Raw genomic sequence first — 26,588 nt, forward strand, 5'->3', positions numbered from 1 at the left:
AGTGTATAAGCATTCCTTGTTCTCTGCATCCTCACCAACATCTATTTTTTTGACTTTTTAATAATAACTATTCTGATTAGTATAAGATGATACTTCATTGTGGCTTTAATTTGCATTAAAACCTGATGATTAGTGATGTTGGCCATTTTTTTCCTATGCTTCTTGGCCATTTGTATGTCTGCTTTTGAAAATGTCTATTCATTTCCTTTGCCCACTTTTTAATGGGGTTATTTGTTTTTTGCTTTTGTTGTTGTTTGAGTTCCTTGTAAATTCTGGACATCAGTATCCTACTAGATGCATAGTTTGCAAATATTTTCTTCCATTCTGCATGTTGTCTGTTCACTCTGTTGATTATTTCTTTTGCTGCACAGAAACATTTTAGTTAAGTTCTAGTTGTCTATTTTTGTTTTTATTGCTTGTGCTTTTGAGGTCTTAGTCATGAATTCTTCGCCTAGACCAATGTCCAGAAGAGTTTGCCCTAGGTTTTCTTCTAGTATTTTTGTAGTTTCAGGCCTTACATTTAAGTATTTATCCATCTTGAATTGATTTTTGTATGTGGTGAGGGACAGGGGTCCAGTTTTATTCTTCTGCATATAGCAATCCAATTTCCCCAGCACCATTTATTGAAAAGGGTATCCTTTCCCTCATGTATATTTTTGTTGACATTTTCAAAGATCAGTTGGCTGTAGGTATGTGGCTTTATTTCTGGGTTTTTAAATTCTGTTCTATTGATCTGTGTGTCTATTTTTATGCCCATGCCATGCTGTTTTGGTTGCTATAGCCCAGTAGTATAATTTGAGGTCAGGTAATGTAATGGCTCCAGCTTTGCTATTTTTGCTTAGGATTGCTTTGGCTATTTGGGCTCTTTTTAGGTCTCATATGAATTTTAGGCTTGTTTTTTCTAATTCTGTGAAAAATGACAATGGCATTTTGATAAGGATTGCATTGAATCTGTAGATTGCTTTGGGCAGTATGGTCATTTTAACAATATTAATTCTTTCAATCTATGAGCATGAGTTATTTTTCTATTTGTTTATATCATCTACAGTTTCTTTCATCAGTGTTTTGTAGTTTTCCTTGTTGAGATTTCATTCTTTTTCATGGCTGAATAGTATTACCTCCTTGGTTAAATATAGTCCTAGGTAATTTTGTTTTGGTGGCTATTGTAAATGGGATTGTGTTCTGGATTTGCTTCTCAGCTTGAGTTTTATTGGCATATAGAAATGCTACTGATTTTTGTATGTTGATTTTGTATCCTGAAATTTTACTGAATTTATTTATCAAATCTGAGAGTTTTTCGGAGGAGTCTTGAGGGCTTTCTAGATATAAGATCATATCATCAGTGAACAGAAATAATTTGACTTCCCCTTTTCCAATTTGGATGCCTTTTATTTCTTTCTGTTGCCTGATTGCTCTGTCTATGACTTCCACATTAAGTTCTTAATAACGTTTTAGTCCTAAGGAAGCTCCTTATGTTCCTGGGTTGGTTCTGGGAGTGTTTTGAGTCCTCTCTACCATCAATGCAGACTCTGAAATTTGGATGACTCCCTCAGAAAACTCAGGGCATCCAGAGAACTTAGAGACAACTAGTTTTGCTACCTGCTCTACTCCTAGGTGAGTGGCTTTATCTATAAGTTCCAGGGCACCTCCCTACAGACACCACTCACCCATATCCAGTGGGCATGTGCTTTGAGCTCTTCCCCCAGAATGAATTTGAGTGGTTTCACCCACATTCCTCAATGCTCCTTAGCCTCCCACTGTGACCAGGAGCACATAGTTCCACGATTTGCTGGAGAGGGCCAGGGTGGCCATCAGTGGGCAGGGAGGAGCAACACAGTTCAAATCCACAGCCCAAACCTGGTAGCCAATTCTCCGGTCAGTTTTTGAGTGCCAGGCTCGGCATTAGTTTCAGCGGAGGGAAGGAGAGATGATAACCCAGGGTCCCTGTTCTTTCCAGACTCTTCGTCTCAAAGAAGAGACTGACACAGAGATAAATAACTCTCACAGAAGGCAGACTGTTTTGTTGCAGTACCAATAGAATGCCAAAGTGTCTCCACTAAACCATGAGAAGAAACTCATGATTTAGTGAAGGTTTAGTGTTGTATTTATCTGCTTCCTTAGCACCAAGCCCAGGGTCAGGCCCATATCTATGTACAATAAATGAGTAAAGGAACCAGTTGAGGAAACACACAGCACTTTCTCTCTAGGGACCACACCAGGTCAATGAAAGGCACTCTGTAGCTCTAACTAGATGCCCTCTTTCAGCTCCTGGGTTCATTTTTCTCCAGGAAACATTATATGCAGTTACAGAGGTGAAGCTTTCCTCCTTCCTCTCCTTGCTCAGCTTCTTAATGGTCTTTCATTCTGCCAAGGCCAATTGTCAGGGGAACTGCGGAGATTTAGATAGACACCACAACCAACTCCAGGACTATCCCTTGGAGACTTGGGAGTGAGGATTTTTATAATACAAGGAAATCAGATTACATTTAGATAAATGAATTTTAGGATGAATTTACTGCATGCAAAGGACAGAAAAGCAAACCAAAATGAACAAGGTAGTCATTGTAAGGTTCTAAGACAGCTCATGGAAATAAAGTGCAGCCAGTATCATTTTGAAAATTGAATCTGGGAAATCTGAACTGTTAGGGCTCAAGGTATCCTCTCTCTCTCTCTCTCTCCCCACCCCCTCTTTTTCTCTTTTCCTCTCTCACCCTAACTGTAAGATACCTATTCACTTTCCCACACCTCCAATCATGGATTATTATGAATGAGATGTCATGATTATGAGTGGCTAAGTCTTCTGTCTCCTCAAGAAAACAGCACTATTGTGTGACTACAGCATCCTATGGAAAATTTCAATCTTATTATAACCTTAAGAGCTCTGGTTTCATAGCCATCCAAGCCCTCTTTGAAATGACTTATAGTCCCTCTCTTTGATTCTCTTTCTCTGGGGCCTCTATGGTGTCTCTGTGGTCTCATCTGTTCATACATTTGGGCCATTTTTCTCTCTGCAGCTTGTTCAAGAAGCATCTCTGCCTCTTAATAACTTCAGCCTGTTTACAGCATTGATTGTAGGTAAAGTTCCCAACCCTCAGTAACCTTTGAGCTCTGATTGCATTCTGGCTGTGCAACACATACTTGAAATTCTCAAGAGGGTGAATCTGATTGGCTGCTGACCAGCCAATAGATTGTTCAATATTGAGACAGGATCTGATTCTGGTCCAACCAGCTGTAGCTGGATGGTCACATAGAACACATAAGGCAATCCAGCTGGTCCCTTCAGTAGGGCTTACAATCCAAGACAGATCACAGAAGAAGATGGAGTGGGCCAGGTATCCCAGAACAAAATTACTATGTTAGATCAGTTTCGAGGTCATCAGAGGTCCACAACTTTAGGGAAAATTGTGGCGGGAAGGGGGGGATCTGTCCAACATGGTGTGGACAATTTAGAGGAATATGGGGTAATTATGGGTGAGTGTGTGTTATAACCTAAGTGAGTCTTAGCCTTTCATGTGTGAACGGAGCCTCCTCCTCCTCCTCTTTCAGATGCTTTTCAGAGTCACTGTACAGTTGGCAGCAAGAGGGAAGATTCCCAAAGCATGCGATGGGGACAGTCTCCTCCCCAACCCCACACCTCAACCCCCTTCTTCCCTACCCTGCAATAGAAACAGCCCCCACATGATTGTTTGCTTCCTAGCAAAACTGGACCTAAATGTTTCCAGAGGCAGCTAGCCCACTTTTTGTTGGAATGGCCTTCTAAAGAATGAGAAATTTGTCTGCTGGCACTGAACTCACAAGCTTAAGCCCCTGTAATCAGAGGCTACCCAAGTGCAAGTATTTGGGATAGGAATCAACCAGTCCAAACAGATCTGGGTTCACATGAGTCTTGCTTCCCATTCTTAGCTTTTTGCTCTTTAAGAGAAATTTTCTAGACTAGATTTTTCTAATGAGCTGCCAGGATTCAAAACTACTCTCAAGAGTCCAGAGACTTGGGTTCCAGTTTTAGCTCTACTACTAACTAGCAATGTAACTGCGGGCTATCCCTTCCCCACCCTAAGCTTCAGATCTCTCCCCTGTATAAAGAGGGAATTTGGAGTAGATGATCTTTAATGCTCTTTTCTTCTTGACCTTCTGTTATCCAGCTTTCACCCAACCACACCATCAGTGCTCAGCTATTCTCACCTCCAGGAATATGCCCTGAACTCTCACAACCTTCCCACCTCTGAAGGTTTAACCTCTCTTTTCTCTTTGCTCAGTTTCTCCAGGGTCTGAGTGGCATCTAGCCCTTGCCAGTTCACACAAGGAGAATTGCATGCCTTTGACTCTGGAGAGTCATTCCTTGTTTGTTTGTTTTCTATTTCTACCCTCTCCAGAACTGTCATCCTCAGGATCCTTCCATTTGCTTCCAAGCCTTCCTGAAAAGATCTTTCAAGAGGGTTCCATTCAGCCCCCCAGGGTCTAAATCTACTGAAGAGCTGATCTTCCACATCAATAGACTCCTCCAATGTCCTGGAATGTGTACCTCTGAATTGAGGCCACCGCAGAGCCAGTCTGCAGGGGCTGAAAAATGCAATGCAACTGAGGGTAGGCCAGGCATCCTGTGTTCAGACCCTCAGGCCCTGATAGGCTGCTCACCTCTGATGCAGTGTGGTTGGGTGAGAAGAGCCAGGCCCACTTTGGAGGCAATCCCTTCCCACCTTTGTAGCCTTGTTTCCCTCGCACATACTGCTTCTATTTATCTTCCTCACAACCAGCTCCCTTGCACCTGTTCCTTTCTTGAAGGTCATTCGCTCAGCCTCCTGGTTTGTGCTCACACCCTCCAGTCAGCAGCTTATCTCCCTAAAGAAGTTCAGTAGACACATATGGGGACAACTTGTAAGACTCGCAGTGCCTATGTGGACAGGGTCATCAGGCTGCCTCTAAGTCCACCCTGAGATTATTAGTATAGCCTCATCCAACTCCTTAGCTTTGGTTTGATCTTCAGGCAGATGCAACTGTTTTTCATGGCTGTTCCCTCTCTTAATCACGCAGTCCTTAAATCTTTCCAGTAGCTTGTTCCCTGGGGGATCTGCTGACCATAACTTGGTAGTGGAGGGGAAGGTCCTCTCTGCACTCAGCTTATTTCCAGAGGAATGAGGCCAATGCAGCAGGCAACATCCAAACAGAAAGGACCCAGAGAGGAGAGTCTGAGGGCGGCATGACTTCAAGAAGGGGTGAGGACAGAGGTAGATCAGGAACTGCTCATGACCAAGGGAAGCCAGTTGGACGTCAGTGTTTTTCCAGGTGAGAAGGATGAAGCGTCAGTAGCTCTGTCCTCTAGAAACTGCCAAGCAACCTAGAAAGCTTCATGTGTTCATTCATATATGTGTTAAAGATATATTGAGCTCCTACCCTGATATATTCTGTGTAGGCAATATAGAAATAAACAAATCCCATTTCCTGCCTTCTAGGACTGCCACTTGAGAAAAAGAAGCATAAAAATAGATCACAAAAGTGCCATGTAACACATCTTTAGAACGGAGGGAGGTTGGAATGGGGAAACTGGCAATACCTGACATTGTAAAAATGCAAAATAACTGGATCTGTCACACACTGCTGGGAGAAATGCAAAATAATACAGCCACTTTGGAAAACAGTTTGGCAGTTTCTTAAAAGTTAAATATATCCTCTTGCCTGAGATCTGGTAACCAAAAAAAAAAAAAAAGTTAAATATATACTTACCTTACAACTCATAAATCCCGTTCCTAGGTATTTACCAGGAGAAATGAAAACATATGTTCACATAAAAATTCTACAGGAATGTTTATAGCAGCTTTATTCATAATTGCCCAAAACTTGAAACTCTAATGTCCTTCTACTGGTGAACTGATAAACTGTGGTACATCCATACTTCAGAATACTACCTAGCAATGGACTACTGCTGCTTGCAACAACATGGCTGAATCTCTCTGAGTGAAAGAAGCCAGACTCCAGATTTCATTTATGTAACATTCTGGGAAAGGCGAAACCAGAGGGGAGAAAAATAAAACCACCACAGATTAGATCGGTGGTTGTGAGAAGCTGGCGATGGGGGAAGTTGTTGGCTTTAAAGGTATATGAGAGAATGTTTTGGGGTGATGGAATTGTTCTGTATCTTGATTGTGGTGGTGGTTACTCAACTGACGTGTCTGTCAAAAATCTTGAGTTGTATTTTACTTGGTGTAAATTGCACTTTAATAAACCTGAATGAAAAAAACAAAATACCAGGCTACAGGAAGGCCCAGGGAGATTTGCTTTCTGAAAAGATGGCCCTGTCACAGACTGATGGGTTCTTCTTGCCTGCTGCCCTGAAGAAAACAATGAGAACAGCAGGTTGTTGCAGCAAAGAAAGAGTTTAATAATCTCAGGGCAGGCCGGGCGCGGTGGCTCACGCTTGTAATCCCAGTACTTTGGAAGGCCGAGGCGGGCGGATCACGAGGTCAGGAGATCGAGACTACGGTGAAACCCCGTCTCTACTAAAAATACAAAAAATTAGCCGGGCGTGGTGGCGGGCGCCTGTAGTCCCAGCTACTCAGAGAGGCTGAGGCAGGAGAATGGAGTGAACTCGGGAGGCGGAGCTTGCAGTGAGCCCAGATCGCGCCACTGCACTCCAGCCTGGGTGACACAGCGAGACTCCGTCTCAAAAAAAAAAAAAAAAAAAAAAAATCTCAGGGCCAGCCACATGAGCAGAACGGGAGAAACTTCTCAAGCCTGTCTTCCCGAGAATTCCAAGGCTAGGGTTTCTTTTCTTTTCTTTTCTTTTTTTTTCTTTTGAGACAGTCTCGTGCTCTGTCTCCCAGGCTGGAGTGCAGTGGTGCGATCTCGGCTCACTGCAAACTCTGCCTCCCGGGTTCACGCCATTCTCCCGCCTCAGCCTCCGGAGTAGCTGGGACTACAGGCGCCCGCCACCACGCCTGGCTAATTTTTTTATTTTATTAGAGATGGGGTTTCACCGTGTTAGCCAGGATGGTCTTGATCTCCTGACCTCGTGATCTGCCCGCCTCGGCCTCCCAAAGTGCTGGGATTACAGGCGTGAGCCGGTACCCGGCCAAGGCTAGGGTTTCTTAAGGGCACTCTGGCAGCCAGGGGTCTGGAGAATTGAAACAATTGATTGACAGGGGATAAGATCACAGGGGTATCTAAAGCTGCCTTTGTGCAGCTGAGTCAGGTACTGGGAGGGGGTCTCAAGACCAGGTGGCATCTATCTCTTGGTCTGCCAAAATGCCAAATCTGAAAAAAAATCTCAAAAATATCTCAGATACATATGGGGAAGTTCTTTAGGTTTCACAATAGTGATGTTATCTATAGGAATAGCTGGGGAAGTTATAAATCTTGTGACCCCTGCTTACATGACTCTGGGGTAGTAAAAAACTTCTAGAAAAGCATGCTAAGTCATGGCAGGTTATTGCTTAACTATGCCTATTCCTCAGCAAAGTTAGAGCCCTTACCATGATTCTAACCATGTATTACGAATACGACTTCAATCTCTGAACAAGGAAGGGGCAGTTTTTCTGGCCTCAAAGTTTAACTGTAAACCAAATTCCTCTCATAGTTATATTGGCCTCCAGACTAGAATAAGCAAAAAACCAATTTAGCCTGTGAGGTTAGAAGCAAGATGGAGTCTGTCAGGTTAGATTTCTCTCATTACTTATAATTCTGCAAAGGCGATTTCAGTCCCTTCCTGGTGGTGAGATACATAGAAAGTGGGGCAAGGAGGATTAAGAATGCCTGAATGTAGAGGTTCGCATCTTGCTAAAAGGAACAGAATAAGATGAGGGCTAGGGGCATAACCTAATCCTAAGAGAGGCTGAAATGAAGTTTTGCTGGCCAGGGAAGGAAGCAGGAGCCGGACTGTAAATGTACTTAGGAGTGTGTTCATGTGGGTGGTGGAGGCATTGGGGAGTGGTGCTATCTGGAATGTACGGATTCCAGAAGGACATGGAGGCAGCGGGGAATAAGGACGGGCCTCGTATCAGCTGAACTGAGGTGTGTGCAGCACAGCACTGAGCCAGAAATGTACTTAGAGCCTCAGAGTCTATTCATTCCCTTCAAAGAAAACCCCTAGACAGCAACTGCAGTATAAATAGCAAACAAGCAAGCACATCGTTCCTCTGCAGCAGAATGGAGAAAAGACGTTGATCCTGAGCAACCTGGAGTCCAGCAGCAGCCCTCCTGGGCCCCAAACCTTCCCAGTGGCCTCCTCAGCTCTCAGAAAACCAGCACCTTTCTCCCCAGCAAAGCCCACCCTACACAGACTGCTGAGCCTCCCACAGCCAAACAAGTGATGAATAGCAGCCCTCTCCCCAAGGGTTCTGCCCACGGAGGCGTGCGGGCTGCTTCCTAAATGGAAGCTACAAGACCTCTGGGGCTGCTGCAGTTTGTTTTGCTGCAGGCCCCTTGGCAGATGGTGTTTGCTCAGCCTGCCCCACAAGCCAAAGTGAGAAAGTGGGATGCTTCAAGAGAACTAACCAGGAGCTAAGAAGGAGACATCAGAAGGGGCAAACATCCCCATGACAATGGCACATCAAGGCACGGGGTCCTCGGGTCCGGGGAACACAGACTTTAGGTCTCTCCTGGTATTCGGGTCCCTTGGGGTACAGATGCCAAGGACTTAAGGGGAAGAAATGGGGCCCATACAAAGAGCAAGGGGGCCAATCTGGATCAAGAATGGCAACAACAGCTGTGGCAGACTTATAGCTAGGAGCAGAGGCTGGAGCTAGGCTGGGTTCAAATCCCAGCCCTGCCACTTAAAGGTTCTGTGCCCTTGGGCAAGTCGTTTTTACCTTTCCTCATTAGCAAAATGAGAATAGTAATAGTACCTACTTCCTAGGGTTGCTAGGGAGACTAAAGGAGTTATCCCATGTAAAGTGCTTAGAGCAAGCCTGGCTGTTCCTAAGGACTCAGTGAGGGTTACCAACAATGAATGACTGTTTCCAAAGGTTCTTCCAAAAACCTTGCAGAGATTCTTGCTGCTTCTCATTAGGAAAGTGATGTCCTGGGGCTGGATTTATTTGTGGGACCAGGTTTGTTCTGCACTCCAGCCCCTCCCCTCCTCACTCAGCCCTCCAGGGTGCAGTTTCGGTGTTGCGGCTATGAATGTTTCAATATCTGATCCTTTCAGTCAGCTGAGACTCTCTCCCCATGCAACAGTGTTGGGATCTGGTTACCACAAAGCCAGTACTTGTGTCCCTGATCAGCCACTTAACTTGCTTCCCTGCCCATTATTTCTCCCCCTATTTCCAGAGCTGTCGGGGGAATTGGGTGAATTGTACTTAAGCAGAAGAATGCCTGCATCTATTAAATGCTCCACAGTGCCTCTTCTGCCTTCATGGAACTTCAAGAGGCAGTCCCCACCCTGTCCCTAGCTCTCTATGTGAAAAGGGAACAAGGCTACATGTATTTCTTTTGTATTCCTGCGGTGCTCTGAGGTTTAATGTTATCACATGGTAGGCTGGGTCTATCTGTGCTGAAAGAATGAATGAATGAACAAATGACAAACAAGGTAGGAAGGTAGGTGCAACAAGTCACTGGGAGGGTCAACAAAGGAACCAAGGGCCTCTCTGGGGCTGGAGCACCACCAGCCCAGTTTCTCCGTGTTTTCAGGAGGAGAGAGTCTAGTGCTGGGCAGGACCTACCCTGTCCTACCCACCTCCAAGGGCCTCTTCCCTGGCTCTGAGTTCCTCTTCGGGGCCCAGAACAGGCTCCCTGGTGCTAAAATGGAAGATGATGACTATTGGGGCTTTCTCTCCAAACCAGAGAGGGTTAACATTTTGACATAAGTACTGTTGTAATGCAAGAAACTCAAGCAGCCCAGAGGAGTGCAGAGTTCCTCAGTGTTGCCTGGGAACAGGGGCCTGGATGACTTCTTGGGCAGCCCTCTCTAAAAGCTCCTTTGGGAGCCCTCTTCTAGCAGCCTAAAACCTGACTGCTAGGGGCCATCCTCTGGGTGGGGAATATTTTATTTTATTTTATTTTATTTATGTTTTATTTCTGCTGCTGGAAACTCAGGGAGCCTGAGAGTTCTACTGCTCACTCATCAGCCACTTGTAAACTTATTTTTCCGAGGCTTCTTGCCTAGGAAGAACCTGAACACTATAAACGAGATCTTTCTCTGAAGATGCTCAGAGCGTGGGGGAAGGGACAGGGTAAAAGAAGTTACTAGTATAGCATCAATAAATTCTGTTTTGATTGCAAGTGGTTTTGTTCTTTATTTTCTTTCACTCTCCCCCACCTTTTCTTTTTTTTTTTCTGAGACAGAGTCTTGGTTCTGTTGCCCAGGCTGGAGTGCAGTGGCACAATCTCCGCTCACTGCAACCTCCACCTCCCGGGTTCAAGTGATTCTCCCGCCCCAGCCTCCCGAGTAGTTGAGATTACAGGTGTGTGCCACCATGCCCGGATAATTTTTGTATTTTTAGTAGAGATGGGGTTTCACCATGTTGGCCAGGCTGGTTTCGAACTCCCGACCTTAAGCCATCCGCCTGTCTTGGCCTCCTAAAGTGCTGGAATTACAGGCATGAGCCACCGCGCCCAGCCAGCTCTCTCCTTTCTTTCTCCCCCTCCTTCTCCAGAGACGAGTAGGGATCCCTCTTAGGGGTCTAAATAAAGAAAAATCTTGAGTTCCTTCCAGGAAAATTGCAGGCTCCTAGCTAGCCTTGAGAAGTAAATAAGCAACTTGGTAAGCAGGAAGGTAACAGTGGCTTAAAACAATAGCCAAGGAAGTTAAAGTCATGTTTGCTTCCCTTTAGAAACTAAAGATAACATCTCAACATATGTCCCTGAGTTGTTTTTCAGAAACCTGGACCCCTACTAAATGGATCTGCTGGCATGTCGACCTCAGATAAGGGGAGACTAAGGACTGAACTCTGACCTCTGTTCTTTCTTCTAAAATTCTTCCTGAAGGGCTTGGAGGAGGTCATGCCCATGAGCCAGAGCTAATATTCTTTTCTGCTTGCTTCCAAATTTTTAGACAAAGCCTCCTTAACCAATCACAAATCAAAAAAATCTTTGAATCCACCTATGACCTGTTGCTCTCTCCTCCACTTTGAGATGTCTTGCCTTTTTAGGTCAAACCAATGCACAGACTCTATGTATTGATTTATGACTTTGCCTGTAACCTCTGTCTCCTTGCCTTTAAAAACTCTTACCTGTAAGCCACTGAGGACTTCAGGGTTTAAGCATTAGTGGCCCAATTCTCCTTGCTTGGTGCCCTACAATAAATGCCTTGGTTTCTTTCATTGCAGTCCCAATGTCAGTGTTTGGCTTTACTGCCCGGGGCCAGAAGACACCTGTTCCCGCTTGACAGGCGGGAAAGACAGGACATCCTCATCATGACAAATGCTTATTATCAGTCCTGACTGTGCAGGTAAGCACTATAGGAAAGCCCTCAGAGGAGGAAAAGACCAAAAGGAGGGGGTCAGGGCCGAAGAAATGGGACCTAAGAAGTACCTTCTCACAAATCTAGACCTCCACTTAGTAGGGGAGAGGAAGGGCTTCTGGAGAAGTATTGGAGAAAGGTGGGTTTGACAAGGTTGATAGAGACAGTGAGGCAGAAGGACAGCTGTATTGCTAAGAAATTAGAGCTTATCCTATGGGCTTCTGGGAGCCAGAGTAGGTCAAGTAAATGGACCTTAAAATGTATGATACAAGAACTGGAAACTCCCTATTGGCCTGAACTTTAAATTCACTTTCACAAATGCAGCGGCTGCAGATCAAAGAGGTAGGCACTGGGGCAGGGTAGGATTGGGGAAGTTAGGGAAGAGGAAAGGCACAGAAAGAAGAAGAAGCAGTCACTGAGCTCCCAGTTGCATCAAAAGACAAAGTACTCCATAAGAAGCCAGAGGTTGGCTGGGTGCAGCAGCTCATGCCTGTAATCCCAGCGCTCAAGGATGGCTTGAGGTCAGGCATTCAAGATAAGAAGCCAGAAGTCTAAGGTAGTATACAATAAGCATCACATAATTGCTATAGCGCCCAGAGTCTGTTCTTCTAAGCAAACAGAAATATTTTTATAACTTTATATTTTATAAGCATTTATTATATAATTATATCTTTATAGTTCTAATAAAATGGAATCAAAACATATGGCCTCATTCACAAGATTTTAAAATAAGGTAGAAAATTTTGTTTCCAATCTTTTTTAAGTGTACAGGTATGAGAGATTTAAAGGTATTACAAAACAGTGCTTCGGGCAAAATTGCGTAATGATGGAAACATCTAAACATCTGTTTTCAAATGTTTTTTCCTTAGCATGTCATCAATTTTTAAAAGATGATAAAGCATCACCTTTAAAATGGAACACTTGTTGTTTTGTATAAGAAAAACAAGTAACTTTTTAATTTTGATAAACCTTAAGTACTTGCCATGAGAAAATTGGTAAACCTTTATGGGAATCAAAAGACCTCCCTGGTCACTCCATATCCCATTTCAAAGTGTTATAAGAATTCTGTTATATTTTACAGACCTTCTTTTTATAAAATTAACATCATCAATGACAACACAGCATTTTGTGCACATATGGCTTTAACTTCTTTGCTGCCCAGTAAAGGAATATTAAGTGTGGTTCTATCTTCGTAACCACACCAGATCCCTCTTTTTATTCCAGTCAATACTTTTTCTATAAAGCATTTTTATTAGGGAAGTCATTTACTCTTTTCCCACTCATCTTCCCTTTAGTGGCTCAAAAATAGTGCTTTATCATATAATTCTCGTATTTCAACAAAATGTAGCAAATCCCATTAACTGAGATGTTAGAAATCTCTATACTTTAAATCAAATATATAGCAGATTTCCTATCAGGCATACTTTGTCCTAATATTCATTTAAAATTTTTTCAGCAATGTTTTTTATTTATCTGTCAATAATGCCTGCTGACAAAAGATTGCATTTTTTATTGCCATATTGTTTTTCATGTCTTATTTCAGCCATTTTTCATGGTAGAAAAAGCAAGTGTTTCCCTAAGGGCATATGGCTTTTTGTGTTTTGCAATTACTAAGAACACTAAAGGATTCATGCATATGTTTATCATTAGATTTAATGAAATGTTGTTAAATACCGGATTAAGCATTGTAATGACTTTACGCATTAATGAAAAAATTGAGAAAGTTTTTCTTCATGGTCTAGATGCTTAATTTTTAAATATCTTACTAATTGGGAAATTTTCTGCTATCATTAGCTATTATCTCAAGACAAAAACTCTTAGGACAATATCCTTCATTAACAATAATAAATGGCAACCATGTTTCAGAGAATTGTTTTTGCTTTTTATTTATTTATTTTTTTGAGACGGAGTCTCGCTGTGTCACCCAGGCTGGAGTGCAGTGGCGCGATCTCGGCTCGCTGCAAGCTCCGCCTCCCAGGTTCACACCATTCTCCTCCCTCAGCCTCCCGAGTAGCTGGGACTACAAGCGCACGTCTCCGTGCCCGGCTAATTTTTTGTATTTTTAGTAGAGATGGGGTTTCACCGTGTTAGCCAGGATTGTCTCGATCTCCTGACCTCGTGATCCACCCACCTCGACCTCCCAAAGAGAGAATTGTTTTTTAAATGTTGCATTTTTCTGTCAACTTCTTTTCAGATCTGATTGGATTCTCATTGCTTTTGCCTTATAAAGTGGCTAACAAAGAACTTATAAAGAAAGAAAAGGGTCACCCCAGAAATATTCTTTTTGTTTTTTATGCTTTTACTATTGATATTATCTCCAACCCGAATTTCTTTGCAGGAATCTTTCAAAGACATTTGTTCATTTTGTGAAAGTTATATAGACACACGGTAGGCATTTGAAAAGATGTTGGTTGATTGAGAAAAACCTGAAACCTGATAGATGATATATTCATCATTTCCTTTTTTTTTCTCACACTATCTAGTCTAAGATCATCAATTCCTCTTTACAAAGTCCTAACATCTTACAGATCCCAAAGGATTTTCAAGATCTGCAATCCATGGGACTTTCAGTGGGAAGCACCCTTATGCCCTAAATGGTTTGATAAAGAGAGGGAGAAGCCCCCCTGTTCCTAGTTCAGGAGGATCAAATTTTTAATTCTCAGGGACTTCTCAGCCAAGATGTATTTTCTTGTATTCCACATTGTCTCTTGAGAGGAGTAAAAACAATCCATGGTATTTTATTCTTCACTTTCCCCCATAGTGATAAATACAGATGAACAGTCAAAGAGCTCAGCCTCATCTGAGATGCATGCCCAGGCCTGCTGGGCGTTCTGCTGGGACAATGCAGCCTGGCCAGGTCTTACCTAAGAGGAAGTGAGCCTGAGGACAGAACCTGGACAGGAAATGCACATTGGTTGGCGAGTCTGCAATCACACAAAAAGGCACCCTCTTTGACAATCTTTAGGCATCACTTAAAATTGTATTTGGCTCCCTGTACTAGAAACCCAACCATGCTGGCTTACCCAAATGAGGCTTTTATTTGTGTCATGTAACAAGAAATCAGGAAGTAGATAGTCCAGAGATGTTGTCAAGAAAGTCAAGAAGAACCTCAGATCCTTCTAGCTTCCTGCCCCACCATCCTAGCATGGAGCTTTCCTTTTCAGGAGTGTGAGACAGCTGCTTCATTCCCAGGCATCTCCTCCTCCAGGCGGGAAGAAGGGGAAGGGTGAGGCCAAATGCAGCCTCTTGGGCCTTTCTTTGCAGGCACACATACCCTTTCCAGAGCCCTGAACCTACATTTCAAGGTCCAGCACTGTGAACATCTGCAAGAGAGTCTGAGAGATCAGGTATCAACTGAACACATTACAGCCCCAAGTAAAATTGATGCCCATTTAGTAAGATGAAGGGGAGGAAAGATTCTGGAATAAGTAGCAATGTCTGGGCTCTTCTCATGAATTAAGCACCCATGCTTCAATTCCATATGGAATAGACTGATCCTTGCTTGTCCACCGTCCCCTCTCAAACACCTGTTCATCATGCCTTAGACAAGCAGCACACTGAGATAAAGTGTTCCGGTGGGTTCCCCGTGTGCCCTAGTCACATGCTGAGCTGGCCTACGATTTATTCCTGAACAATTTCCTTGGGGACAGTAGGGGTCAGGATGCCTGGACCCAGCCTTTGGTTTACTGTGGGGAAAAGGAGACTCCTCCAGGTCCTTGACCTACCTTCTGGGTGCTTGAGGAGGATACCTCCGATTCACAAATAAACAGAGCCATCTGTGACAGGCTGTGCAAAGGCTGAGCCTCACCCGCAGAGCCACAGCATCCACCCCTGCTATTCAGCTCTGAGTCCAGATGGGCATGCAGCCCAGAAGCCCCTGAGGGCATTGGATTTCAGCGTGGAGAAGACCTTGTGTGGGAGGTACTCCCAGACAAGAGGAGATGGGAGCAGGAGGAGGGGAGGCTGAGGGCTGGGGAGCTGGCTGTGCATGAAGCTGTGATTCTCATCAGTGCCTTGGAGGATTCACCACTTCTGCTCCATGCCTCCTCATAGGGTGATATGGTAGATTTCATTCAAGCTGAACAGAATTGATATTTTGCTCAAATCCTGTTTTAAGAATTTTTGTGCCTTCCTCGTAAAAACAGCATAGCCTAGGTGACTCTGGGCAGGGTTAATAGTCATCTGTGTGAATGATTTGAAGGAGGATGGATGGGTGTTTTTCTCTCATTGTGAAATCAACACATACATGCTGAAGAAAATTTAGAAAGTACAGAACAATTTTAAGAAGCAGGAAATGGCCAGGCACTGTGGCTTACCCCTGTAATCCCAGCACTTTGGGAGGCTGAGGCGGGCGGATCATGAGGTCAAGAGATCGAGACCATCCTGGCCAATGTGGTGAAACCTTGTCTCTACTAAAAGTACAAAGATTAGCTGGGCATGGTGGCGTGTGCCTGTAGTCCCAGCTACTCAGGAGGCGGAGGCAGGAGAATCGCTTGAACCCAGGAGGCGGAGGTTGCAGTGAGCCGAGATCACGCCACTGTACTCCAGCCTGGCAAAAGAGCAAGACTCCGTCTCAAAAAAAAGAAGCAGGAAACAAAAACCCTTCATAAATCGTAGGAGAAATACAAATCTAGATACAGATTCTAGATATATGAATAGTATCTCCATTTAGTGCCTAGGAAAGTGTCTATGGCAGAAATTTCTGGTTGCTCCCAATATCATTCTTCATTCCTACCACAAGCTCAAATCCATTTAGCATAGCAATGTGCCCAGGTAAAAGACAACATTTCTTAACCTCCCTTACTGGCAAGTGCGAAAGGATTATAAGTAGAACTTGGATGGGATTGCAGAAAGACTCCTAACGGGGCAGACAGGTCAGGCATGCATGTCATGTCCTTTTGTTCCTTTCTGTTCTCACTTTTCCTGCCTGAAATATGGATGTGATGGCTAAAACACCAGCAGTAGTCTTGGACATTTTAGGATTAAAGCTGTGTGCAAAAGTCAGTGATGCAGAAAGCTAGAAGAAAGCTGCATCCCTGATGACTTGGTTAGAGCTGCCATACCAGCCCTGGAACACCTGCCTCTGGACTTTTTTTTTTTTTTTTTTTTTTTTTGAGACGGAGTCTTGCTCTGTTGCCAAGGCTGGAGTGCAGTAGCGCGATCTCGGCTTACTGCAAGCTCCACCTTCTGGGTTCACGCCATTCTCCTGCCTCAGCCTCCCGAGTAGCTGGGACTACAGGCGCCCGCCACCTTGCCTGGCTAATTTTTTTTTTTTTGTATTTTTAGTAGAGACGGGGTTTCACCATGTTAGCCAGGATGGTCTCGATCTCCTGACCTTGTGATCCACCCGCCTTGGCCTCCCAAAGTGCTGGGATTACAGGCGTGAGCCACCGCACCCGGTCCCTGGACTTTTTTTTTTTTGCAGCGGGGGAGGGAATCAAACACAATTTATTTTATAACTAGACAGGAAAGACTGAACTAAAGAAAAAGTTTTACCCTAAACTTTCCCAACTGACGTCTTCTGGACAGGCTCCATGTTATCAACTGTGTCAGTCACATCAGTGGCCTGTACAAATTGTGTAATTCAATTGAAGAGTCAAGTTTGCAAATAACAATCTTTCCATTCTCTGTGCTTTAGAACAATTCTGAAAACACATTTATTATGCTCCCAACCCATAACTGTTTAATTAGGTTTTTCTTCTAAAAATAACTTGGATCAAGAGAATCATTTACTTTATACATATTAAAAAACAGAACTCATTCATTTTCTTCAGTGTTCCATGGAGGGGAAAACTGGTCCAACCAAACAGATGTAGTAAAAAGTATGTTTCCTGTTTTGGCTTCTTTGTGTTAATAACCAGAGAAAATCCTTTGTTGTTTTCATCTTGGCTTCAACATAATGTATCAATATCCCTTTCTTCCTCTGATTCTTGATCTGATATCCAACACTGATCTTTTATACTCAAAAAATGAGTATTTCAAAGCTTTGCAGTATCCTTCCTTCAAACACTGCAGAGGGGATTTTCCTTCCTGGACCACACAGTTGGACTGCAACAGACACACGCCCAGGTCCTCCTTCAGCTTGTCCTTGTAATACCGGGGCGTGACGGCGCTTCCCGTCCACTGCAGACTCGTCTTTCTTCCACTGCAACCACTGTGACCGGGCCTGGAGCGAGCAAGGCCTCCGTCGCCTCTGGACTTTTATGAGTGAGACGTAAGCCCCTGTTTAAGTCATTGTGGTCAGGTCTTCATTAATCACAACTAAATGTAATTCTTAGCTGATCCACTGCCTGACACAGCATGATGTCCAGTAAAAGCTGGAATATCTGGGAAGAGCTACGGGTGATGAGAAGACTGGGCAAAAGAATCTTGGCCTTGCTCCACTACAAGTTCTGAGTGACCAAGTTATGTGTTCTTTCGGGGCCTCAGTTTATTTTCTCTGAAGTGTGAGGGTCACACTAAATAATCTCTAACAGATTCTTTGGGCTCGTATCCCTCTGAATCTAGGGACTGGAGAGATCTGGGTGCTCTTCTGGTTCCACCCTTAATAGCTTTGTAACTGTAGGTGGGTTTCATAGCCTCTTGGAGCCTTGGGTTTTCATCTCGCTTGTCTAACATGTCAGGTACACAGGAAATGCTTGTCGAATGCAGGAGGAAAGTGGAGATCATGCCACCTGTCTTGGCTGCTTCCCCAGATGATAGCAAGAATAGGATAAGATGGTCCTGTACAGTGCCACCCAGAAGAGTGGGCTACTGTAATTCTAATGGCTGCAGGACTGACCGGGCCTCCCCCAGCCTCCTGCAGAGCTTGTGTTCTAGGTGTTTGCCAGAACTGGCCTCTACTGCAAAATGGCCCTGCCACCTTCCTCCCTGAGCAGCTTCTAGACTGCTTCTTGGGTGGCCAAATCCCTTTGTGGAAGGAAGGGCCAGGAAGAGAACTAAAGCAGTCCACAGCAAGTGTGAGTGAGAAATAGAATCAACCCCTCCCTGAATGAAGTTCCAGAGACAGTGTCCTCCATCTTCTGGCTGACCCCTTCTGAGGGTGCCAGGGACCTCTGCCATCGTTTGCCTTCAGGAGAGAAAGCTGTGGCCATCTGAGAAGCTTCTTGATCCCCATTGGCCCAGAGCTCCACCTGTGCTGTTGTTTCCTGAGAGGAAGTTCGGTTGTCCTGGCACTCAGTCTCCATGGCAACCCTTGCTTTTGAGACACTGAATGGAAACTGCCTGGTATGGGGAGGCCAGTAGCAGAATACTGATTTGCCTGGGTGTCTGTAGCAATGACTGCATCTCAATACCTTTCCAGATACCCAAAGAGCTAAAAATACACCCGGCTCTGTCTAGGGCTCTCCAGCCCCGCTAAGCATCTTAAAGTATATCTGTGCTGACTCTAACCTGCTAATATTAGTTATCTTTGGCAACTTGTGCCTGGGGACATGGAGTAGGGTGTTGAATGCAAAACTGCAGAGCCTAAGTGTGAAGGGGTGAGCTGGAGAGAAGATGGTGAAGTGAGGGGGACCTCCTGAGAGGAAACCAGGGGGTTCCAGGGGGACGGCCAACAGAGAGCACATTGAATCTTAACTCCCTGCAGAGCTCTAGGGAACTTGTTTGTCCAACTCCGACGATCTAGGCATTTGCTCATTTGCCAACCATCTATTAAGCACCTACTCTGCTCCAGGCTCTGTGCCAGGCACTGGGATTACAGGGGTGAATAAAAGAGAGTGTATGTTCCCTGCTCTCACCAGAGTTTACCAAATGTCTTAAATGAGAATCATCTCTGCAAGTCCAGAAATGCTATCTGTATATACTTGGATGTCTCCTATGCTATGCAGTGAGCTTCATCAACTTGAAGATTATTTTACTTATAATGTTGGCACCCTTTCCAGAACATAGTAGGTGGTGAGCTAATACAGAATTGAATGGAATGGAATGGACTGGAATGGCATTGCTACAACTGCTGTGGGCTGTTCTACAGCACTGCTGCAGCCTTCTTGTGGGCCTCCCAGAGGCTCTGGCTGGCTCTGCAAAGTATATGCTCAGGCTGTAAGGTGCTGTATTTGGGATAGACCAGGTGACTGCTACACTGACACCTGCTAAGGGAGCTCAGTATAAGGTGATGGTTTGAATATATTCCTAGTCTCCTTGGCAGGATCTACAGACAGTCCTCCCCCCAACTCATCTCCTTGTTCCCGTAATCACTTCACATGTCATTCAATTAATTCTGCATTTCCCAGGGCAGGAAGCTGTACAGAGTTTAGAGCAAGCAGCCTATGCCAGGGCTGCTCTCAAAAAGCAGGTGTCACACACTCAGCCCCAGTCTTTAACTCCAACCTGGCCTCCTCCACATGGCAGATAAGCCACAAGATGGAGAAATGGAAAATGACCATGACTCTCTGGGGATGTTCTTGGATGTGCAGTGGGTACTATGAAGGAACATGAGGTGCAAATGATGCACTGAATCACATGAAGATGCCACAGTGACCCTGACCATCCTCCCAAGCCTCAGGGGTCAGATCCTGTGGCTGGCTGGTTGGCTTAGAGCAGACAGAAGGGGCTGGTCTCCTGGATGCACCCAAATCCCGCAGGCTGTCTAGCTGAGAATGGGAATGGTTTTATGCAACCGAATCCTCCTTTCTGACAAAGCATCTCCAGATACGTCTGATGGGGGACATCCACAGCAGAGCTGCTTGGGGTTCCCTCCTGGAACCCTGCAGGCAAAACAACAACAGAAACGCCTCCCCCCACCGACTTCTGCCTATTTCTTCCTTCTCATGAAGAAGCCGTAGCAGGCCTCTGAGGGTTTTCCTTCCCGTTCCTGCTAGAGGAAGGATCCTGAGGGTACCTGGACCTTGGTCTGCAACTGATCACCTGCCTCTATTGGTGGCTCTCTGCACGGCTGTGAAGTAGGGCGGGGGCCCTATAGACCCAAGAACCCCTGAGGAGAAATGGGAAAGGCCTCTCTTGACCAGGACTTCAGCCTAGCCAGGTGGCTGGACTCATTCAGAGCTTCACTTGAGATGCTTTCACCACCCCTGCCCTCTGACTTCTGCTGCCCTCAGAGCCAGTCTGATAACACTGTCAACAAGGAAGGCTCCCTTCTCATGGCTCTGGGGAAGAAGGAACAGTGGAGAAAATAAGCTGATTGGAACATGTTCCAAGAAACAGTTGATTATCTGTGGCCTGAGCAGAGGAAAGAGCCCTAGACTCAGGATCAGAAAATCTGGGTCCTGGTCCGGGTCTCCCACTGACCTTAGCTACAGCACTAGCCCCTCAGAGCCTGGACACCACCTCACACTGTTCTCAGGAGGATGCATCAAGACAGGGGACATTCAAATGCTTTGAACAATAACATACAGATGCGTGGAATTTATTCAACACTCTGTTTGTGGTTGACACTATGCTAGATGCTGTGGCAGATGCATGAATGTGGCTTCCACTGTGAAGACACTTGCAGAATCTAGAGTTGACATCTCAGGGCTGTAAGCAATGAGACATCTCTCATGATTGGTTGTTATTCTTTAGGGAAGACCAGAGTGGGCAGAAACAAGGCACGCATGTGCAAAACAAGAAGATGCATAAACAGACAACAATGAAGTGCCCTCATGGTCAGTAAATGTGGTTGGAGATTGGAAAGGGGAGGAAGGGATGATCAGCATGGGGTCAGCATGGCCCCAAGTGCTAGGGAAGGCTTTGTGGAGGGAGCCATTGTGCATTGGACTGGGAAGATATACCAGCTTCAGAGAGTTGGCTGAGAAGATGGGGCTGGGGAAGAGGGTTGAGTGGAGGAGACCTAGCAAAAGCATGGAGGCCCCACTAAATATGGGGTGAGGGAATCAGCCTGCCTGGGAGAGCAGAGAGATAAGATCACAAACATACGCTGGGGAGTTGCTTGCCTTGGGCAAGCATAATTGGCCTATAATTAGCCTATCTGAGTCCCAATTTCTTCTCCTATCCTATGAAAAGTTGATAACAACACATACCTGAAGGGACTGTGGTGAGATTACAATAGATCCAAGCCATGGTTCTGCAACTCACTAGCTGCCTGACCAGACAAGTTAACCTAACTTCCCTGATGCTCAGATTTCTCATTTTTAGAGTGGAGATAATATCTCTTTTGAAGGATTGTGTTAGAATTGAATGAGATATGTAAAATATTTGGCACAGAGTAGATGCTCAATGAATGTGATATTGTACCAGAGCCATTCTCGGGAGGCAGGGCATCAGGAAGTTTCTGGAGCAGAGGGGCAGGGTTTCAGCTGAGCCATCCAACCTCTCTCCGGTGATCAAGGGAGAGCATTTCTGAGTGCTCTATCCAGGCAAGTTCCATCTGTGCTCAAGACAGCCAGTGGGAAGCTAAGCCTCTCTCCACCCTTCTCTCAGGCCTGAGCCAGTGAGTTAACCAGGCCCAACCACAGGTTTTGCAGGGCAGACTTTCATCCTATGAAACCCAAATGACCAATTTAACAGCTGTAACCAAGGTAGGGAAGGAATTGGGAGAGGGCTGTTCTCTGGTAGCCAAGGATGGGTTATGAACCTCATTTCTTGGTTGGAAGGAAAAAGAAATCATTTTAATGGATTTATTTTCTTAGGGGCACACTGAGAGTCACAGAATCTGGACATCCTCCCCTAGCCAGGAGGCCTCTGAGCTCCCCAAGCTGCCCCTGCCAATGCCTGATAAGATAAATGAACTCAAGCTCCAGGCTTACTGGGTTCTGGGCACCTTGATTAGGAGTGGGGGTGAGAGATTGGTGGGCTGTGCAGGCCTGGAGTGACTCAGAGCCTGCCCCACCCCTTGCTCCCTCCTTTGGCCCCTCATCAGAAGGGCTGCCTGGAGCAGCTGGAGCGCTCACCATCATGGGCTTGCTCTCAAAGTCCCCCTAATGTGGGGCCCCCATTAGACCCATGGTGTAAGGAGAGGCAGGCTGGTTGAGCAAGGACCCTGGACCAAGGACAGAAACACTGGGGTCAAACCCCAACTCCTCTACTGATGAAGTGAGTGGCCAGCAAGGGCCTTAACCTTTTGTGCCTTGTTGTCTTTGCCTGCATAATGGGATCGCTGTTTCTGCCCTGCTCCTCTCATAGGGTTGTTGTGAGGACCATTCGAGTTAATGTTGTCAGCTTAACACCTTAAAAATAATCATGATAACCAAGTCACTTAAGTTCCTCCTTCTCTCTTGGGTAAATAATCCCAAATGCTTACCCTCTGAGCAGATTCAAATTCTGTCACTTTCTACTATAGACTTCATGTTTGTATTAGTCTGTTCCCAAGCTGCTAATGAAGACATATCTGAGACTGAGTTATTTACAAAAGAAAGAGGTTTAATGGATTCACAGTTCCACATGGCTGGGGGTGCCTCACAATCATGGCAAAAGGTGAAGGAGGAGCAAAGGCATGTCTTACATGGCGGCAGGCAAGAGAGAGTGTGCAGGGGAACTCCCCTTTATAAAACCATCATTTCTCATGAGATGTATTCACTATTGTGAGAACAGCATGGGAAAGACCTGCCCCCATGATTCAATTACTTCCCACTAGGTCTTCCCACAACATATGGGAATTATGGGTGCTACAATTCAAGATGAGATTTGAGAGGGGACACAGCCAAACCATAACAACGTTCGTGGCCTGTGGAGCTTGAAGTCCTCTAAGTGGACCCTCTAAGCCAAGCCGGACTAGCATGCAGTGACGTTGGGGCCCCTCACATGGAGGTCCTATAGGGACTCCTGCCAGTAGACCACTCTACCCTGCAGCACTCCCCTGCCACCCTCTGGGTAGAAGCAACTGCCACAAGGGATACCTGGCTGTTCCTGTTTGCCTAGGACCTGTCTCCCCTCTCTGCCTGCTTACATGGCCCTAGTCCCGTCCCCCAGAACTGACCTCAAAAGCTGGAGTATAGCTAAGCCTCCAGGAGGTGAGGCCAGGGCTTCAAGGCAGTCTATGGGCTTGAGGCTTCAGGAACAACCACCTGCTTCTCCACCTGATGGGCTTGGCCTAGCCTCCCCTACCTCAGCCGCTCCTCTCCTCCTCCTCCTAGAGAAGCCCAGGGCCTCTCCTAGCAGACTGGCTGTGTATGAGCACACAGTACCTCCGAGGGGGGTCTTCCTTTCCTCTTTTCCCTTGGGGGCCTTGCTGGGTGCCTCACTCAGAGCAAGTGCCACTGCATGTTTGTAGGATGACTGAGTGAATAAAAGAAGGAATAACTGTGCTGAAGGTCTCAAAACTAATTCATCCCCTTGGCAATTTGCTTTTCCTCAGGACAGGAATCTCTATCCACACTGACAGTGCCCCTGGCCCTTCCTTACACCAACCATGCAGGCATATTTCTCCAAGAGGATAATTCCATCTTTTTTCCTGGGAGTTTCTAACCACAAAATGGCCCAGGCTTGTGCAGTGGTGCCAAATGTGACATATGAACTATTCTAAGCAACTCAAAGGCCTGGTTTGGTAGGTGCAAGCCATACAAAGAGACTGGTGGGAACTGTGCCCTCAGGGAGCTTGTGGCCAGAGGGAGTGAGTGTAGAAGGCAGTAGGGCAAGATACAGGGTGGCCTACCAGATGGCAGCCTGGAGGACATGGAGGAGGGAGGAGAGACCCCTTCCAGGGGTCTGTCTGGACTTCTGGCTGGAGAAGAGGGTTGAGCTGAGTAGGCATTAGCCAGATGAGTGTGCGAGGCCTGGTCATGTGGGAGGAGGGAGGTGGGGGAGCCCGGGAAAGGGGAGCTGTGTCTGGGAACCATATGGAAGACAGTGTTTCATTTGGCATGAGAAAAGGAGTGATGACCCATTCCTGTTGTCAGAGACTAATTCTTGCTAAGGTGTTAATTTTTAATTAAGGAAAGTGTTCGCTGATAACAGCTTCAAGGTGGGACTTGAAAACGTATGATTCCACTTATATGGGGTACTTAGTCAAATTCACAAAGACAGTAGAATGCTGGTTGCTAGGGACTGGGGGAGAAGAGAATGAGGAGTCATTGTTTAATGGGTGCAGAGTCTCAGTTTGGGAAGACAGAAAGAGTTCTGGAGATGGATGGCTGTATAGGTTGCACAACATGTGAATGTACGTAATGTCACTGAAAAAAATGGTTAAAATAATAAATTTATCTTATGTCTATTTGGCAACAATTTTTTTAAAGCAATGCTTTTATTCTCCAGAAGCAAAGCCTCTACCAATTTCTCTTTTCTTTTAAGGAGAGCAGACAAGAGCAGTGACACTTCTAAAAGGTCACCAACTCAGAACTTGATGCCTAATTATCAGCTGATCCTGCTCAAGACTCCCAGAGGGGGGATTGATTAATCAGTGTTCTGTCCAGGCCAAGGAGTCTATATATCAGACTCATTGGAAGGAAGCTGGCTCTGGTGCTGAAGTCGGGCCGAGGGAGGGAAGGTGGATTAGCATTCACTGAGTGTCTGCTGTATGCCAGGCAACGTGCTAACCAGGTGCCAGGCATACAAATCAACAGCTTCTCTCCTCAAGGAATTTGCAAGCAACTTTCACCCTCAGTTACCAGCCTGCCATCCCTTATTGTGGAGATGGGCAGGAGGGTAAAGGGGAAGAGACATATTCTTGCAATTGTCTGCCAGGATGCAGGACCGAAAGAATTTTTTCCAGAGCCCCCAGAAAAAAAGGGGCCTGCTCTGCTACTGACCTCTAACAACAAAAGTGCCTCTGTGTCCAGATGGTGAGAAGCAGTTAGGGTTGTCTTACAGAATCTTCATAGTGATGTAGTTGGCCATGGGGCAGGAAGGGACAAGAGTCCTATCTGGGCTCCATACTTCCTGCAGCACCCCAGGTGGGTGGGAGGGGCGGGGAGCCTGAGAGGACCTCACCCTTGAGCTGACAGAAGGGACTTGCTTTGGCCAGCATTCCCTTGGGATCACAGGCCCCCCAAACTGGGAAACCACCCAAATAGTTCAGGATCCTGAAAATGTCTCATCTTTCCTGCATCTGCCACTCTCCAGACATGTGGCTGATAGGGATCCCACCACAAAGTTTGGCTGGCAGTTTAAACTTTCGGCCTCAATTCTAAACAAGTGCTTCTTATTCATTCAACATTTACTGAGTCCCTACTTAATACTAGGTATGTTAATAATTGAGTCTCTGCCATCAAGCCGAACAGGAGACAGAGATATGTCAAAATATAATTTCCAAAAAGTTAGAAACACAAGTCTCATACAGTTAAAGTATGAATATGTATCAAAGATTTTATTGAACTGATTAACTGACAAGGGAAACAATACGATAATAAAGTTGATTCAAAGAGCATTTGAGGAACTGGGATTTAAAAGGCACACCAAAATAATTTTTTAAAAAATACAAATCTAGTTAATGTCGTACAGAGAAATAAAACTGGGGTTATTTTTCCTACTGGATACAAATCACTTGAATCTCTAACAGGCAAAAAAAACCCAAAAACAAAAACAAAAACAAAACCCTATAACATGTAACTTCACACTCTGAGCCCTTAATTAATGATAGCAAATGACAAAGTCAAACAATTATTGTCTTCTACTGCAGCACTTTCCAGTGGATATATAATGTGAACCAGGTGTATAATTTAAATTTTTCTGGTAGCCACATTAAAAAATAAAAACAAACAGGAGAAATTCATTTTAATAATTTATTTAACACATTCAAAATATTGTCATTTTGACATGAGGCACTAGCCACATTTCAAGTGTTCAATAGCCATCTGTTGATAGCACACTTCTAGAGAATTAATAATCTTCATGACAGACAAAGCGTTAGTATGATATTGAAGGAACATGCAGGCATCCTCCAGGTCACAGCTACATTCTGAATCATTTTTCCTACCATATCTACATAGGTCTCTGTGATCTAATTGGCCAGGTCTACAGGAAAGGTGGGTCTAATCTATGGCCTTTGAAAGGGCCTGTGGAAAGCAGCCGAGTAAACATCTAGTGCAACATATGCTCTTGTAAAGGCATATCACTGGCTAAGGGGCGAAACATTCTGCCGGTGGGACAAGGTGGATCAGAAAAGACTTCACAAGGCCAGGTGCGGTGGCTCACGCCTGTAATCCCAGCACTTTGGGAGGCTGAGGTGGGTGGATCACAAGGTCAGAGTTCGAGACCAGCCTGACCAATATGGTGAAACTCGTCTTTACTAAAAATACAAAAATTAGCCGGGCGTGGTGGCACGCACCTGTAGTCCCAGCTACTTGAGAGGCTGAGGCAGAAGAAT

The 26,588-nt window shown here is 45.2% G+C and overlaps 1 protein-coding gene and 1 non-coding gene across 2 annotated transcripts in view; both read right to left on the reverse strand.

The window, feature by feature from the left end:
• The window catches only part of KCNC4 (potassium voltage-gated channel subfamily C member 4), a 125,473-nt gene that overhangs the window by 61,410 nt on the left and 37,475 nt on the right, over positions 1–26,588 (reverse strand). The gene's annotated exons all lie outside the window — the stretch shown is intronic.
• LOC112438468 (small nucleolar RNA SNORA25) lies at positions 2,797–2,920 on the reverse strand. The gene has a single exon (XR_003026883.1). It is a non-coding gene; the product is annotated as a small nucleolar RNA SNORA25 (small nucleolar RNA).

Source organism: Pan paniscus, chromosome 1, assembly GCF_029289425.2.
Source record: "Pan paniscus chromosome 1, NHGRI_mPanPan1-v2.0_pri, whole genome shotgun sequence".
NCBI classification, from domain to species: domain Eukaryota; kingdom Metazoa; phylum Chordata; class Mammalia; order Primates; family Hominidae; genus Pan; species Pan paniscus.